We start from the raw sequence: 17460 nt of genomic DNA, 5'->3' as shown, positions 1-17460 counted from the left end.
TTTTGGGGAGAACAGATGGTGTTTGGTTACATGAATAAGTTCTTCCATGTTGATTTCTGAGATTTTGGTGCACCCATCACTAGAGCAGCATACAATGTACCCAATGTGTAGTCTTTTATCTCTCACCTCCCTACCTTTCTTCTCCTGAGTCCTCAAAGTCCATTTTAGCATTCTTATGCCTTTGCATCCTCATAGCTTAGCTACCATTTATGAGTGAGGACATACCATGTTTGGTTTTCCATTCCTGAGTTACTTCACTTAGAATAATGGTCTCCATTTCCATCCAGGTTGCTGCGAATGCCATTATTTCATTCCTTTTTATGGCTCAGTAGTATTCCATGGTATACATATGCATCATTTTCTTTATCCTCTCGATGATTTATGGGCATTTGGGCTGGTTCCATATTTTTGCAATTGCAAATTGTGCTGTTATTAACATGTATATGCAGGCATCTTCTTTGTATAATGACTTCTTTTCCTCTGGGTAGATATCCAGTGGTGGGATTGATGGATCAAACAGTAGATCTACTTTTAGTTATTTAAGGACTCTCCATACTGTTTTCCATAATTGTTGTACTAGTTTACATTCCCACCAGCAGTGTAAAATTGTTCCCTTTTTGTCGCATCCATGCCAACATCTACTTTTTTTTGATATTTTGATTATGGTCATTCTTGCAGGAGTAAGGTGTTATTGCATTGTGGTTTTGATTTGCATTTCTCTGATCATTAGTGATGTTGGGCGTTTTTTTCATATGTTTGTTGGCTATTTGTATATTTCTTTTGAGAATTTTCTATTCATGTCCTTAGTGCATTTTTTGATGGGATTGTTTGTTTTGTTCTTGCTGATTTGTTTGAATTCTTTGCAGATTCTGGATATTAATCTTTGTCAGATGTGTAGATTGTGAAGATTTTTCTCCCACTCTGTGGGTTGTCTATTTACTCTGCTGATTATTTCTTTGCTGTGCAGAGGCTTTTAGTTTAATAAGTCCCATCTATTTATCTTTGTTTTTGTTGCATTTGCTTTTGGGTTCCTGGTCATGGAGTCTTTGCCTAAGGCAATGTCTAGAAGGTTTTTTTTATGTTGTCTTTTAAAATTTTTATGGTTTCATGTCTTAGATTTAAGTCTTTGATCCATCTTGAGTGGATTTTTGTATAGGATGAGAGAAGAGAATCCAGTTTCATTCTTCTATATGTGGCCTGCCAATTAACCCAGGACCATTTGTTGAATACGGTGTCCTTTCCCCAGTTTATGTTTTTGTTTGCTTTGTTGAAGTTCGGTTGACTATAAGTACTTGGTTTTATTTCTGGGTTCTCTATTCTGTTCCATTGGTCTATAGGCCTATTTTTATACCAATACCATGCTGTTTTGGTGACTGCAGCCTTATAGTATAGTTTGAAGTTGGGTAATGTAATGCCTCCAGATTTGTTCTTTTTGGTTAGTCTTACTTTGGCTATGCGGGGTCTTTTTTTGTTCCATATGAATTTTAGGATTATTTTTTCTAGTTCTGTGAAGAATGATGATGGTATTTTGATGAAAATTGCATTGAATTTGTAGATTGCATTGAATTTGTAGATTGCTTTTGGCAGTATGGTCATTTTCACAATATTGATTCTACCCATCCATGAGCATGGGATGTGTTTCCATTTGTCTGTGTCATTTGTGATTACTTTCAGCAGTGTTTTGCAGTTTTCCTCATAGAGATCTTTCACCTCCTTGGTTAAGTATATTCCTAAGTACTTTATTTTTGTCACAGCTAAAGTAAAAGGGGTTGAGTTCTTGATTTGATTCTCAGCTTGGTGGCTGTTGGTGTATAGCAGAGCTACTGATTTTTGTACACTAATTTTGTATGGTGAAACTGCTGAATTTGTTCACCTGTTCTAGGAGACTTTTGGATGAGTCCTTAGGGTTTTCTAGGTATACAACCATGTCATCAGCAAACAACGACAGTTTGACTTCCTTATGACCAATTTAGATGCGCTTTATTTCTTTCTCTTGTCTGATTGCTCTGGTTAGGACTTCCAGTACTATGTTGAATAGAAGTGGTGAAAGTGGGAATCCTTGACTTGTCCCAGTTCTCAGCGGGAATCGTTTCAACTTTCCCCCGTTCAGTATAATGTTGGCTGTGGGTTTGTTATAGATGCCTTTTATTTCCTTAAGGTATGTCCCTTCTATGCTGATTTTGCTGAGGGTTTTTTTTTTTTTTTTTTTTTGAGACGGAGTCTCGCTCTGTTGCCCAGGCTGGATGCAGTGGCACGATCTCGGCTCACCCGCCTCCTGGGTTCACGCCATTCTCCTGCCTCAGCCTCCCAAGTAGCTGGGACTAGAGGTGCCCACCACCACGCCCGGCTAATTTTTTGTATTTTTTTTGTAGAGACGGGGTTTCACTGCATTAGCCAGGATGGTCTTGATCTCCTGACCTCGTGATCCACTCCCCTCAGCCTTCCAAAGTGCTGGGATTACAGGCGTTAGCCATCGTGCCCATCCCTGCTGAGGGTTTTAATCATAAAGGGATGCTGGATTTTGTGAAATGATTTTTCTGCATCTATTGAGATGATCATGTGATTTTTGTTTTTAATTCTGTTTATGTGGTGTATTACATTTATTGACTTTCATATGTTAAACCATCCTTGCATCTCTGGTAGGAAACCCACTTGATCATGGTGGATTATTGTTTTGATATGGTGTTGGATTCTGTTAGCTAGTATTTTTTTTTTTTTCCAGACGGAGTTTCGCTCTTGTTGCCCAGGCTGGAATGCAATGGCATGATCTCGGCTCACTGCCACCTCCACCTCTTGGGTTCAAGTGATTCTCCTGCCTCAGCCTCCCAAGTAGCTGGGACTACAGGCATGCACCACCACACCCAGATAATTTTGTATTTTTAGTAGAGATGGGGTTTCTCCATGTTGGTCAGGCTGGTCTCAAACTCCTGGCCTCAAGTGATTGGCCCACCTCAGCCTCCCAAAGTTCTGGGATTACAGGTGTGAGCCACTGAGCCCGGCCACTAGTATGTTTTGAGGATTTTTGCATCTATGCTCATTAGGTATATTGGCCTGTAGTTTTGTTTTTTTTGTTATGCCCTTTCCTGGTTTTGGTATTAGGGTGATACTGGTTTCATAGAATGATTTAGAGAGGATTCCCTCTTTCTCTACCTTTTGGAATAGTGTCAGTGGTATTGGTACCATTTTTTTGAATGTCTGATAGAATTCCGCTGTGAATCCATCTGGTTCTGGGCTTTTTTTTGTTGTTGGTACCTTTTTTATTTTTCTTTGAGGTGGAGTTTCATTCTTGTCTCCCAGGCTGGAGTGCAATAGCACGATCTCTGCTCACTGCAACCTCCACTTCCCGGGTTCAAGTGATTCTCCTGCCTCAGCCTCCTGAGTATCTGGGATTCCAGGCATGTACCACCAGCCCTGGCTAATTTTTTTGTATTTTTAGAAGAGACGGGGTTTCTCCATGTTGGTCAGGCTGGTCTCAAACTCCCGACCTCAGGTGATCTGCCCGCCTAGGCCTCCTAAAGTGCTGGGATTACAGGCGTGAGCCACCGCACCCAGCCGGTAACTTTTTAAATTACCATTTCAATCTCACTGCTTGTTATTGGCCTGTTTAGGGTTTCCATTTCTTCCTGGTTTAATCTAGGAGGGTTGTACGTTTTCAGGAATTTATCCATGTCCTCTAGGTTTTCTAGTTTATGTGCATAAAGGTGTTCATAGTAGCCTTGAATGATCTTTTGTATTTCTGTGGTATTGGTTGTAATATCTTCTGTTTTGTTTCTAATCGAGCTTATTTGGATCTTCTTCCTTCTTTTCTTGGTTAATCTTACTAATTGTCTATCAATTTGATTTATCTTTTCAAACAACCAGCTTTTTGTTTCATTTATCTTTTGTAATTTTTTGTTTCAATTTCATTTAGTTTTGCTCCGATCTAGGTTATGTTTTTTTCTTCTGCTCGTTTCGGTTTGGTTTGTTCTTGTTTCTCTAGTTCCTGGAGGTGTGACCCTAGATTGTCAATTTGTGCTCTTTCAGACTTTTTGATGTAGGCATTTAATGCTATGAACTTTCCTCTTAGCACTGCTTTTTCTGTATCCCAGAGGTTTTGATAGGTTCAGTCACTATTATCGTTCAGTTCAAGGAATTTTTTTTTTTTTTTTTTTGAGGCAGAGTCTTGCTCTGTCACCCAGGCTAGAGTGCAGTGGCACCATCTCGCCTCACTGCAATCTCCACCTCCTGGGTTCAAGCAAAGCAATTCTCCTGTCTCAGCCTCCTGAGTAGCTGGGACTACGGGTACCCACCACCACGCCAAGCTAATTTTTGTATTTTTAGTATAGACAAGGTTTCACCATATCAGTCAGGCTGCTCTCAAATCCCTGACCTCAGGTGATCCACCCGCCTCGGCCTCCCAAAGTGTGGGGATTACAGGATTGAGCCACCACACAGGCCAATTCAAAGAATTTTTATATTTCCATCTTGATTGTATTGTTGACCCATTGATCATTCAGGAGCAGGTTACTTAATTTCCATGTACATGCATGGTTTTGAGGGCTCCTTTTGGTGTTGATTTCCAATTTTATTCCACTGTGGTCTGAGAGAGTACCTGACATAATTTCAATTTTCTCAAATTTGTTAAGACTTGTTTTGTGGCCTATCATATGATCTGTCTTGGAGAATGTTCCATGTGCTAATGAATAGAATGTACATTCTGCAGTTGTTGGGTGGAGTGTTCTATAAATATCTGTTAAATCCATTTGTTCCAGGGTAGAGTTTAAGTCCATTGTTTCTTTGTTGACTTTCTATCTTGATGAACTGTCTAGTGCTGTCAGTAGAGTATAAATGTCCCCCACTATTGTTGTGTTGCCATCTATCTAATTTCTTAAGTCTAGTAGTAATTGTTTTATAAATTTGGGAGCTCCAGTATGAGGTGCACATATATTTAGGATTGTGATATTTTCCTGTCGGACTAGTCCTTTTGTCATTATATAATGTCCCTCTTTGTCTTTTTAAACTGTTGTTGCTTTAAAGTCTATTTTTTCTGATAGAAGAATAGCTACTCCTGTTTGCTTTTGGTGCCCATTTGCATGGAACATCTTTTTCCATCACTTTATCTTAAGTTTATATGTGTCCTTATGTGTTAGGTGAGTCTCTTGAAGACAGCAGACACTTAGTTGGTGAATTCTTATCCACTTTGCAATTCCGTATCTTTCAAATGGAGCATTTAGGCCATTTACATTCAGTGTTAGTATTGAGATGTGAGGTACTATTCTATTCATTATGCTAGTTGTTGCCTAAATACCTTTTTTTTTTTTTTTTTGTGGTGTGATTGTTTTATAGGCTCTGTGAGATTTATGCTTTAAGGAGGTCACATTTTGGTATATTTCAAGGTTTTGGTTCAAGATTTAGAACATCTTTTAGTAGTTCTTATAGTGCTGGCTTGTTAGTGGCAAATTCTCTCAGCATTTGTTTGTATGAAAAATACTTTATCTTTCCGCTGGGCACAGTGGCTCACACCTGTAATCCCAGCACTTTGGGAGGCCGAGGCAGGCGGATCATTAGGTCAGGAGATCGAGAGCATCCTGGCTAACATGGTGAAACCCCACCTCTACTAAAAATACAAAAAATTAGCTGGGCATGGTGGTGGACGCCTGTAGTACCAGCTACTTGGGAGGCTGAGGCAGGAGAATGGCGTGAACCTAGGAGGTGGAGCTTGCAGTGAGCCGAGATTGTGCCACTGCACCCCAGCCTGGGTGACAGCAAGACTCTGTCTCAAAAAAAAATAAATAAATAAAAATAAAAGAAACATACTTTATCTTTTCCTTCATCACTTTTACTGGATACAAAATTCTGGGTTGATAATTATTTTGTTTAAGTGTCTAAAGATTGGACCCCAATCCCTTCTAGCTTGTAGGGTTTCTGCTGATAAATCTGCTGTTAATCTGATAGGTTTTCCTTTGCAGGTTACTTGATGCTTTTGCCTCACAACTCTTAAGATTCTTTCCTTCATCTTGACCCTAGATAACCTGATGACTATGTGTCTAGGTGACGATCTTTTTGAGATGAATTTCCCAGGTGTTCTTTGAGCTTCTTGTATTTGAATGTCCAGATCTGTAGCAAGGCCAGGGAAGTTTTCCTCAATTATTCCCTCAAATAAAATTTTCAAACTTTCAGATTTCTCTTCTTCCTCAGGAACACCAATTATTCTTAAGTTTGGTCATTTAACATAATCCCAAACTTCTTGGAGGCTTTGTTCATTTGATTCTTTTTTCTTTGTTTTTGTCAGAGTTAATTTGAAAGCCTTGTCTTAGAGCTCTGAAGTTCTTTCTTCTAGTTGTTTGATTCTATTGTTGAAACCTGCCATAGTATTTTGCACTTCTCTAAGGGTGTCCTTCATTTCCGGAAGTTGTGATTGTTTTTTATTTATGATATCTATTTCTCTGAAGATTTTTCATCTATATTCTGTATTATTAAAAACATTTTTTTAGTTAGTTTTCACCTTTCTGTGGTGCTTCCTTAAGCAGCTTAATAATTAACTTTCTGAATTCTTTTTCTGGCAATTCAGAGATATCTTCTTGGTTTGGGTCCATCGCTGGTGAACTAGTGTGATCTTTTTGGGGTGTTAAAGAACTTTGCTTTGTCATATTAGCAGAATTGTTTTTCTGGTTCCTTCTCATTTGGGTAGACGATGTCAGAGGAAAGATGTGGGACTCAAAGGCTCCTGTTCAGATTCTTTTGTCCCATGGGGTGATCCGTTGATGTGGTGCTCTCCCCTTCCCCTCGGGATGGGGCTTCCTGAGAGTTGGGCTGCATTTATCGTTATTGTTCTTCTGAGTCTAAACCACCCGCAAAGCTACTGGTCTCCAGGCTGATAATGGGGAATGTCTGCAGAGTCCTGTGATGTGATCCATCATCAGGTCTCTTAGCCATGGATACCAGCACTTGCTCTGGTGGAGGTAGCGGGGAAGTGAAGTGGAGTCTCTGAGAATCCTTGGTATTAGTTTTGTTTAGTATGCTGATTTTCTCAAATGCTGGTCATGCTCAGACTCTCCTTGGGTGGGGCTTGCTGTGATCACTGTGTGGGATGGAAGGCTGGTTCTCAGGCCAATGGAGTTATGGAGTGAGATTATGGCTGCCTCTGCTCCTTCATACAGGTCACCAGGGAAGTGGGTGAAAGCCTGCAGTGACAGGCCTCACCCAGCTCCCATCTTGCTCTAGGCTGTAAGCCTCCCTACTGAGAAAGCAGGCAGGGCTTTCAGGTCTCACCCCTCTCTGCCTGCCATGGCTTCTGTGCTCATATCTGCCTTTATCGTTCACCCCTTCCACCCTTGATATTGCCCAGGAAAATTCACGCTTGGTCAAAATTATTACAAAGTTTTACTGGAAGCCTTCTTCTCCCTGTGGCCCTTCCCCAATTCCACTGTCTGCCCTTCCAAGGGACCGCTGTGGGATATAGTCAGAAATGGCTTCCCTGGGCTTCCCAAGGCCCAGGAGTGCCTACAGGGCTCTTCCCACTGCTTCTTCTACTTTCATATTTCACTCAACTCTCTAAATTTGTTTCAGCTCTAGGTAAGGTTAAATACTTCTCCCGTGATTCAGATTTTCGGTTCCCCAGCGAGGATGTGTGTTTGGAGACAGACTTTCCCTCTCTCACACTTTGGGAACTCACAGTTTTTCAGCTGTCTAACAGAGTTTGCAGCAACAAGTCACTTCTTTCAAAGGGTCTATGAATTCTGTTGGTTTTCCTGATATGATCCTGCAGTGGTTCTTGAATCAAAAGTTCATGATGTGAGTCACCACATGCTGTTCTGTCTGCCCCAGGAAGAGCTGCAGTTAGTCCTGCCTCTTATCTTCCATTTTTCTCCAGATCTGTTTGTTTACTTTTTACTATTAGTGAAAATCTAGGGGAGCAAACATCATTGAAGTAACATGGTAAGCAGAAGCATGGGCCCCCAAAATGTCCATATCCTAAGCCTTGGAGCCTATGAAAATGTTCCCTAATATGGCACACAGGACTTTGCCACTCACTCTGCAGGGCCAGACCTACAAGGCCTTCTGGTCTCAATTGCAAAGTCAGTAAAAATATCTTCAGAATATCTAAAAGCTGAATATCAGAATAGGGCTAATTCAAATCAAAAGTGTGTGCTGTTCTAAATATATATCTTTAGCTTCCTTTTTTTAAAAGTATCCTTTCATTTCAGATGATATTGAAGACTAATTTACATTTTTAATGTGCTTTATGGTCAGTGACTGGAAAGTTGAAACTGAAATGAGTCAGTTTAAAATTTTCATGTTTTACTCGATTCTATTCAAATTTCAATCACTTACTAGTTTATGAAACCAAATTATTCATGAGGTAAATTGCAGCTTAAAAAAATCAATCACAAAGATAACCATTTCAAGAGTACACAAAATCATAAGGCCCACTTCATATTCAGAGTTTACAACTCTAAGTATACAACTTTAGTTATTATTATTGTTATTATCATTATCATTATTTGAGACAGGGTCTCACTTTATCACCCAGGCTGGAGTACAGCGGCTGTGGCATGGTCATGGCTCACTGCAGCCTTGACCTCCTGAGCTTAGGTGATCCTCTCACAGCCTCCTGAGTAGCTGGGACTACAGGCATGTGCCACCAAGCCTGGCTAATTTTCTTGTATTTTGGTAGAGAAGGGGTTCTGTCAGGTATTCAGGCTGGTCTGGAACTCTTGGGCTCAAGGGATCTGCCCACTTCAGCCTCTCAAAGTGCTGGCATTATAAGCGTGAGCCACCGCTACCAGCCATCTGTAAGTATTAACCGCAGCTAGGCCGGGCGGTTATTAACCCAGCTTGTCTGCAGCTAGGTGGCTCACGCCTGTAATCCCAGCACTTTGGGAGGCCGAGGCGGGTGGATCATGAGGTCAGGGGATCGAGACCATCCTGGCTAACATGGTGAAACCCCATCTCTACTAAAAATACAAAAAATTAGCCAGGTGTGGTGGCGGGCACATGTAGTCCCAGCTACTCAGGAGGCTGAGGCAGAAGAATGGTGTGAACCCGGGAGGCCGAGCTTGCAGTGAGCCGAGATAGCACCACTGCACTCCAGCCTAGGCGATAGAGCAAGACTCCGTCTCAAAAAACAAACAAACAAACAAACATAAAAAAGCCCAGAGTATTAACACTTGCTTATGATGCAATTTAAAAGCAAATACTTTTTGTACTTTTAAATCAAATTGTGCTGGGAAATACAAGGCAAAGAAACTGGGAAAATGTGTTTTTGTTAACAGAAGATGATGCAATAAGGAATCCAGATGAAACATAAGACCAGTGTTTACAATTTCTCATAAAAAGTGTAATTTTCAACTGTAGCCTCATAGCTAGCTAACATCTTTTAAAAACATGTACAGCCAGCCAACAGTTCTCTAAAGCATGTATATGCTGCACTAAAAGATCCCTGCTAAACCTCAACTGTACTTAAATGGGTTTTACTGAAGTAGGACTTTCATGATACTTTTAAAAGCCAGTCGTTTAAAAAGTGAATATGATAGGGCTACAATAATAACATTACTATTTTTTTCCTTGGTAAATATGCCTTTATTTGAAACAAACTTACAGGTGCTTCTTAATACCACGGAATCATGAATACTTGCAGTTATCAGCGTTTCCTAATGATTAAAACAATGTTCAAATAACTACAAAGTTACTTCATCAAAATACTTAGAAGTATTTTGATTTTCTGAGAAGTGTTCGAAAGCTCTGTTTATAAATAGTGATTGTTACATTTATTATGTATTTGGTGCTGAAGATAAACACTTTTTACATAAAACATTGTTTTAATATACTGGTCTACTAATGAGGCTAGTTATTAGATATACTGTATTTTAACACTGAAGAATAAAGCTTTATCTTCATATTTATTTTATTTATAGGACTCTTATCAATGAAGAACTTTGTATCCAACAATAATAAACTGTCATATTGCAAGTTGCATTTTTGTAGGAGAAGCAAAAAAGACTGGCTGTGACAAAATAAAGAAGATATTTGCATTATACATGCTTCTTACAAACAGTCCATTCTGAATGGTAGAATTAAATGCAAGCCAAATGCTTTTAAATGTTTGTGTGCCTAGATGGCAACTACAATCTCCACATACTTAAAAGAACAATAACACAGAACACAGTATCCTTAATGATTGTAGCACATTTAACACCTTCAGCCATCACTGGGTTTTCAGATCATATTGGCAACTGAAATTTCACATCCGCATGTGCTTGCTTTGCTTCACTATTTCAGAGAGCTTTACAACCACTCTAGCAGCTTCCACCAAATCATCACAAGCAAGTATTTTAAGTTCACTGTCTGCTTTTAGTGCCTTAACATCATCAACTCGTGTACCTTGTAACTGTACAACAGGTATTTTAATTTCCAAACCTTTTACTGCCATGACTATACCCTTTGCTATAATATCACAGTGTATGATTCCTCCACAAATGTTGACCAGAATAGCCAGTACCTTTTTATCTGAAGTGATAGGCTTAAACGCTTCTGTTACTTGATGGACTGTAGCACCACCACCAACATCAAGGAAGTTGGCTGGAGTCTCTCCATGAGGTTTTATTATATCCATTGTGGCCATAGCCAAACCAGCACCATTTACTAGGCAGCCTATACTTCCATCAAGGCCAGTGTAGTTGAGATCTGCCTTAGCAGCATCTTTGTTCCTTTCATCTTCCTGGGTCCAGTCCTGTAGATCAAAGATTTTCTTTTGGCGATAGGCTGAATTAGAGTCAAAATTGATTTTTGCATCCATACACAATACAGCTCCATCTGAATCTTCCACCATTGGATTTATTTCCATCACGGTTGCATCGTATTTCAGAAAAAGGCTGTAAAACTTGATCATGTTTTCTGCTGCTGAAGCCACAATATTAGATGGAAATCCCATCTTCTGTGCAAGCTGGAGAACTTATTCCTCTTTGATGCCTTCTACAATATCAATAGGTACTTTAATTATTGCTTCAGGAGTCTCAGCAGCAACATCTTCAATGTTGACCCCACTATGTGAACTTCCTATTAATACAAGACCTTGAAATGACCTTTCCATTGTTATTGCAAAGTAGCACTCTCTGTTGGGATATTTTCACTCACAAACCAATACCTGATTGCATATTCTGCCCTTTTCTCCCATTTGCTTGGTAAACGACTGTTTCCTAATCATTTGTGAAGAAACAGCTTTTGCTTCTTCTGGAGAGAAAACCATCTTCACTCCTCCTTTGAGGCCACTTTCAAATGTTCCTTTTCCTCTACCACCAGCTAAAACCTGTGCCTTCATCACAACATCTTTTGAACCTAATTTTTTGGCAATTGCATAAGCTTCATCTGGTCACTTTGCCACATATCCTTTGGGAACAGAGACACCAGTTTCTTGCAATAATTCCATACTCATGTATTCATGTAGTGAGAGATTCCTTTGCTGTTGCTGCTGTACTTGGAGTCCATGGTTATTAAACAATCCAGAACTTCCCAGAACCTGAGCAGCAGCCCACAGTGTGGTCCGAAGGGTGGCAGCCACCAACAGCGGGTGGAAGAACATAGAGGCTACCATTTCTGAGTCTAGCATTACTATTAATAAAAGTTACAGAAGAGATTATTGCTGTACTTTTCCTTGTCAACACCATCAAATTTTGTTGCAGTTACAAAAAGTACAACTATGTTACTTTTTCTCTTACCAAATTTCATTGTCTCCCATGTCTGTAAAGTTTTTATTCAGCAGAAGATAATTCTTACACTCTTTTCTGTAAGAATTCAAAGTATTTAAATGTGTAACTTCATACTATATTACCATGTTTTCCCCTTCTTGTTTCCAAAAAATATATATATATCTTTTTTCAAAAATGAAACCAGATGTCCACATTTTAAAGAAACCCTGCATGGGTTTGGACAATGAGAAGAAAAAATTTTTAAAAGCCTACAAAAAAGTTTCAGAGCTATAAAAGATTTTCATATGGCATGAAGTGATCTCCTGCTAGTCCAGAGTTCAAAAACACTCTAATGAAGTTCATTTATATATATTTTGTTTGCTTTTCATGGAATACTACATTTATTAAGGTGAAATCACCTTTTTAAAAGTTCTTTAAGTCGACAAGTGTACACAAGTGTTTTTCAATACAGTTATTAAAAATAGGAGACCAACTTGAATGTGCCAGATGGATTCCATTCAGTTGGATTTCTAGAGTCATCAGGAAGAACATTAGAGAAAAGATTTCCTTGATTGGTTTCTATAGCTTGACAGACCAAAAAACAAACAAAGAAAATCTACTACAACAAACAGCAAAATTTTTGTCCATACGGAAATGGCTCATTCTTTTTTTGTCTTTTCTGACTTGACATCTGCCAAGGGAACACACTTGGGAACATATTTAGATGAAAAAGATTCTGCCATCCTGAACTCACTGAGTTCTAATGGTCTGCCTGTAGCCCCTTTGACTGGTCTGCAGCAATTCCTGTTGGTGTAGATGCTTCATAGGGCAACATTTCCTTAAGAATATCCCTTTCTACTCTTCTTCATTCTGTTTTTTTTTTTTTTTCCCAATGGTCTCTTTGGAGTTTGGGGTATGTTTGAAAATTTACTGAGTTGCAGAATAGGAGCTGCATGCTTGAAATTTCCAGTCACCCTACTGACAACTAAGGTTTTGTGTCCTGAAGCCATTAGAGTTTCAGCTGTGGGAGCACTCTCTGAAATTACTGCACTATCTATTGGAAAATGTTCTGGTTTCCACCCTCTTCTTGGCCTTCTCCTCCGGTCTCTGGTAGACTCCCTACTCCAGGCCTGCAGAGCTCCGCCTTCTGAAGCTCCACTTGTGCGTTCAGTCTCAGTTATTCCAGCGTGAGAATAGCTCTGACTATCTCAAGTCTTCTTTGCTTCAGTGTTACTGGAGTCTTTGCTCTGCCCTTTAGTAGTTCTGTCTTCTCAAGCTTGATCTTTACTTTAGTCTTCTTCATTGTCACAGTATCTATTAGAACCTTTATTTCAATTCTGCCTTCCATTTTCTGCTGAAGATTAAATTGTTAATCCGCCGAGATGGGCGGATCCCTTGAGCTCAGGAGTTGGAGACCAGCCTGGACAACACGGGGAAAGCCCGTCCCTACCAAAAATACAAAAAAAAAAAAAAAAAAAAAAAGTAGCCAGGCAAGGTGGCGCATGCCTGTGGTTCTAGCCACTCAGGAGGCTGAGGCACGAGAATCTCTTGAACCCGGGAGGCGGAGGCCGCAGTGAGCCGAGATCGCGCCACTGCACGCCAGCCTGGGCGACAGATCGTCCTCGTTCCTTCGGTTTCAAGGTTTTTTTCTCACATCGCTTCCTGGTTGTTCTCCAGTAGGACGAGGTTTCTTTTCATACCTCGCAAGGGTGTCCACGAGATCTTCATTAGTGAGCGCGGTTACCTCGGGATCAGCTTTATCTTTTGGTCTGGGTTGATCCGTTTTTTTGTGGCTTTCCTGCGGCGGGAGGCCCGGCTCCGAGCCAGGACCAGGGTGAGCTCGAGTTCCGCGCAGCTGGGGCAGGCGGGGCCATCGCTGTCGGCGCCGCGGCCGAGTAGAGCTAGCGCCCAGTGCTGCAGGCGGAGCTGTGCGTCCTGGTCTCTGCGCTGCTCCGGGCCGGGTGCCTCACTTTAATGGCGACCAACTCACTCTTCAACTTGTCTTTCGTCAGGACCCAGGAGTCTTCCAAGAACGCTGGCATCTCCAGGAGCTGCGAGTCCCCTTCCTCGAAGCCTTCACAGCCGCCGGTCCCGCCCGAGCTCGCCCGGGCCTCGCGGCTCCCGCCCCGGAGGAGGGCCGCGGAGCAGGACAAAAACTCGCGGACACAAAGCCAAGCCAGACCTGACACAAAAGCCCCAGGGCTGAACCACGGAGACACCCGCGGCCAAGCCGGAAGCCCGCACCAACCCCAGCCCACACACTACAGGCCACTTATTTTATTTTATTATTTTTTTAAATGTGGGTTTCTGGTCTGTGCAGTTTACCTCGGTGTGACTCAGGAAGGACACTGGAAGTCCACTGATCTGGCCAGGACAGAACCACGTGTGTGTTTAGGAAGAGTGGCCTTCTGTTCTCCATCCCTAGGGGCTCACGGGATGCCCTTAGAACAGACTGGCCACAGCAATTCCCAGTTAAGGCAGAAGGTTGACACGAGATCAGTGTTTTAGGATTAAGTTCTCACCAAGGGCAGAAAACTGGGAAGCACATACTTTTCCACGTTAATCCATTGGTTCCATAAACATCATTCCATTTACGTTTTTGTCTTTTTTTATTAATAATTCCTTTGAGGTTCACTGGGAGAGATGAGTATGACTGTGGAGCTCAGTTTTGTGAAGCATGGGGTGGCTAAGAAAGGGAAGTAACTGGCCCCAGAATCCCACAGTCACCCAGTGACCTTCAGCCCAAGAATCTGATGGGCACTGCTGCACTCCAAGGGAAAGGAGGCCATCCGGAGAGAAGAGAATTACAAGAACAAGAGTGCAGAGAGTGTCCCAAACACAGTCCTGAGATTCGTATAGAAGCACAGGAGAAAGCAAGTGTCCAAGTATCCAGAGTCCTGTGAGGTAGCGATTTCAGTCCTCAAAGCTACCCTCTCCCACCTGCCAGGTCTTCTGTGAATGTGCATGGCTGTGTTTCCCTTCCCATTCCCTTTGGGCAGTGTGCTGTAGGTTTCCATGTGAGGGCCAGTACTCCTTGTCTCTCATCTCCCTCTCCAGTTTGCTGCAAAGTGCAAGCGACCCCATTCCCGCCTTTGCCCCACCCCTTGCCTCTCCTGGAGGCATTCTTCCTGCTCGGTAGTGGGCCCTGTGAGGACCTGCAGGACAGCCTGAGTGGGAGCTACCCCAAGGGCCCAAGGAGTTCCCGGAACCCCTCTGCACTCACTCACCTCCCTACCAAGCGCCCCTGCATTCTTCCTGCACTGCGCTCCAGGTGTTGACAGCTCCTGGGCAGGGTAGCAGGTTCCAGGCAGTCCAGGCTGAATGGAGCTTGGGAGCTGAGGTCCTCTGCTGGGGATTCACTGTTCCAAGAGGACAGGATTCTGACTTTATGGGGGAAGGGCTGGATAGGAACCAGGAGACCAGTTATAGGCCCGTTGCCATCACTCCTGGGACCAGTTAATTGATCTGGGTTCAGTACAGGATAGCAAAAATGGACTTGACCTTTTCTCGTGTAAATATTTTCAGACACCCTCACTCCCAGCCTTCCTTCCCTGGGCACAGAGGAGACCTGCCTCAGGCGAAGTTCGTCTGTGGAATTAAAAAGTCTCTTGGGCTCAGCTCTCCCCAGGGGCCTTCAGAACTCACCAAGGATAAAGCTGCAGACTTCTGGCTGTCACACAGGGCCTAAAACCGATCAGGCCTGCAAGTCAATTGCGAATCAATCTTTCTTCCTCTTGCCGCAGTGTTCCTCACCTAGTCTTGGACGGAAGCTTCAGTCCTCTCCTGGGCCCCAACCTGCGGTCCCCAGGTTCCCCGTCTTTTACGTCTAATCTCAATTGACCCCCTCCTCCACACACCATTTTTGACCACCCAGTCCACAAAACGCCCCGGACTTCCTAATGGGCCAGGTCCTCCTTAGAGAGGCAGGGAGGTGGAGAGGGAGCATGGACGCCAAGCACCTGCTGGGCAAACCCGAATCTGGGGCCTGACCTCGCCGGGAGCCAGTGAAGCTGTTGCAGGACCGGTGGCGGCTTGGCGGGTCTTCTCCTGTCCTCTGCTTTTGGCCCCAGACCCACGCTCACAGCCACTTCCTGAAGCCACCAGCGCTGCACCCTCTCGGCCACGCAGGGGAAGAGAGGACTGGATGGAAGCCACGGAATTTGGGCGCTGTCAAGGTCACTGTTGTGAAAAGCCGGGAGACCTGATGTGGACACAGGGAGGCCTGGACCGGAGGCGCGGCTGGCCAGAGGCCTCGCGTCTGCCCCTCTTCCTTCAGAGCCTCCTCTTCCCAGGGAAGCTCCGCGCGTGTCCTCCAAGCAGAGAGTGGTTTCCAAACGTACCCCCCCAACATCCGAGGGTGGGGGCTTATGGGGTCGCCAGGCACCAAGGGCCCCACCTGAGCGGACCCGGTCTCTCTTCCAGGCCCGCGTCGGCCTCGAGGGCGGCGAGCAGCTCGGCTCTGAGGGAGGCTCCGGCCGGTGCTGCCCAACTCGGACAGCCTTCCTGGCCCACCCGGGAGCTGAGTTTCAAGGCTTCCCGGAGAGGCCAGCCCGCATTCGGAGCGGAAGCTTTCTCAGGCCGCGAGCCTCGGAGAGAAGCAGCCCTGGTTCCCTGAGCCCGGGGCCACCGCTGGGCGGGAGCGCGCTTGGATCTCGCAGCCGCTAAAGCCTGGCGGGCTCCTCCTCGACTACAAGCCGCGGAAAACAAGTTGCAGCTCCGCACTGTTTTTTAAGTTGAGGTTTTTCTGTCATGCCTGCGGTTTGCTGTTTAGTTCATCGCATTTAGCTTGCAGTTTCAGTGGTGTGCTGAAACAAACCGCTTTAGTGTAAGACGTTCACTGACTGTAATCCGTTTAGTGTAGGGTAAAATCTTTCAGCTTAGTCTTTCAGTTTCGTCGTTCAGCTTAGTGTACTTAGAGAAGAGGCATATTCCTCTTCTGGCGAAATCAGTGGTTAGAGACGAATTCCGTGCTTATAGTCTACTTGGTCGTTAAGAGGCGATCCCCAACGCCATCCGAGATCGCAGCCCTTTTCCCGTCAGTCCCAGCTCATCAGCAAAGGGATCGGTGGCTGTCTCCAGAGGAGACTGAACGACGTTGTCAAAGCGGCTGGATCAAAAGTGTTCCCATGTCGGATGGAGCGGTGTCCACGATGAACCTGAGCATGGTACCAGCATCTGGGGGTGTGGAGTTGGTAGGGAAAGACAAGGCCCCACAGTGTGAGGAAGGAGGTGAATGGTCAAAAGAGACTGGGCAGAGCCTTCAGTGTTTAGGAATCTCTAAACACTAAATACTCCGTCTCTAAATACTAAATGCTGAGCTGGGATGGAATCTCTGTGCTGGAGGCTAGTGGTGCAAACTCTTTTTCTGCATGAAGTTCCGTCAGGTTAGGCTGCGGTTTCTCATCTGCAGGCACAGATGACTGACTGCCTTCAGCATGGGCCCATCTGTCCATCTCTCCTTCTGACCCCGGTCTCATTACAGGAGAGGGAACTGGGTGCTAGAGGGTGGGGAATCCAGGAAGTCAGAGGGGTCGCACCTGGATAAAGCATTTTGAAAACACAAGTCCCAGGGCTATTGATTTTACCACTTGCAGCCTATTTTTATTTATGAATTTCCTTTCTTTTCCCTTAAATTCCAATGACAAACTATAACATAATCAACGTCCTTAAAACGTATGTAATCCTCTTCATTTAGTAACTATTCTGACCTCAAGTATCCATTCTCTAGTCAAGGGTTATACCTGTTTCTCCTACCCCTTACCAGTGCTGGGTGTGGTGTACCCCTCCTGCAGTA

The 17460-nt window shown here is 43.5% G+C and overlaps 1 pseudogene; it reads right to left on the bottom strand.

The window, feature by feature from the left end:
* Positions 1 to 10202: 10202 nt before the first annotated feature.
* Positions 10203 to 11572, bottom strand: LOC100439834 (succinate--CoA ligase [ADP-forming] subunit beta, mitochondrial-like; annotated as a pseudogene).
* Between the last annotated feature and the right edge of the window lie 5888 nt (positions 11573 to 17460).

Source organism: Pongo abelii, chromosome 5, assembly GCF_028885655.2.
Source record: "Pongo abelii isolate AG06213 chromosome 5, NHGRI_mPonAbe1-v2.0_pri, whole genome shotgun sequence".
NCBI classification, from domain to species: domain Eukaryota; kingdom Metazoa; phylum Chordata; class Mammalia; order Primates; family Hominidae; genus Pongo; species Pongo abelii.
Note: the sequence above shows the minus strand (reverse complement) of the source record. Positions and strands in the feature narration are given on the sequence as shown.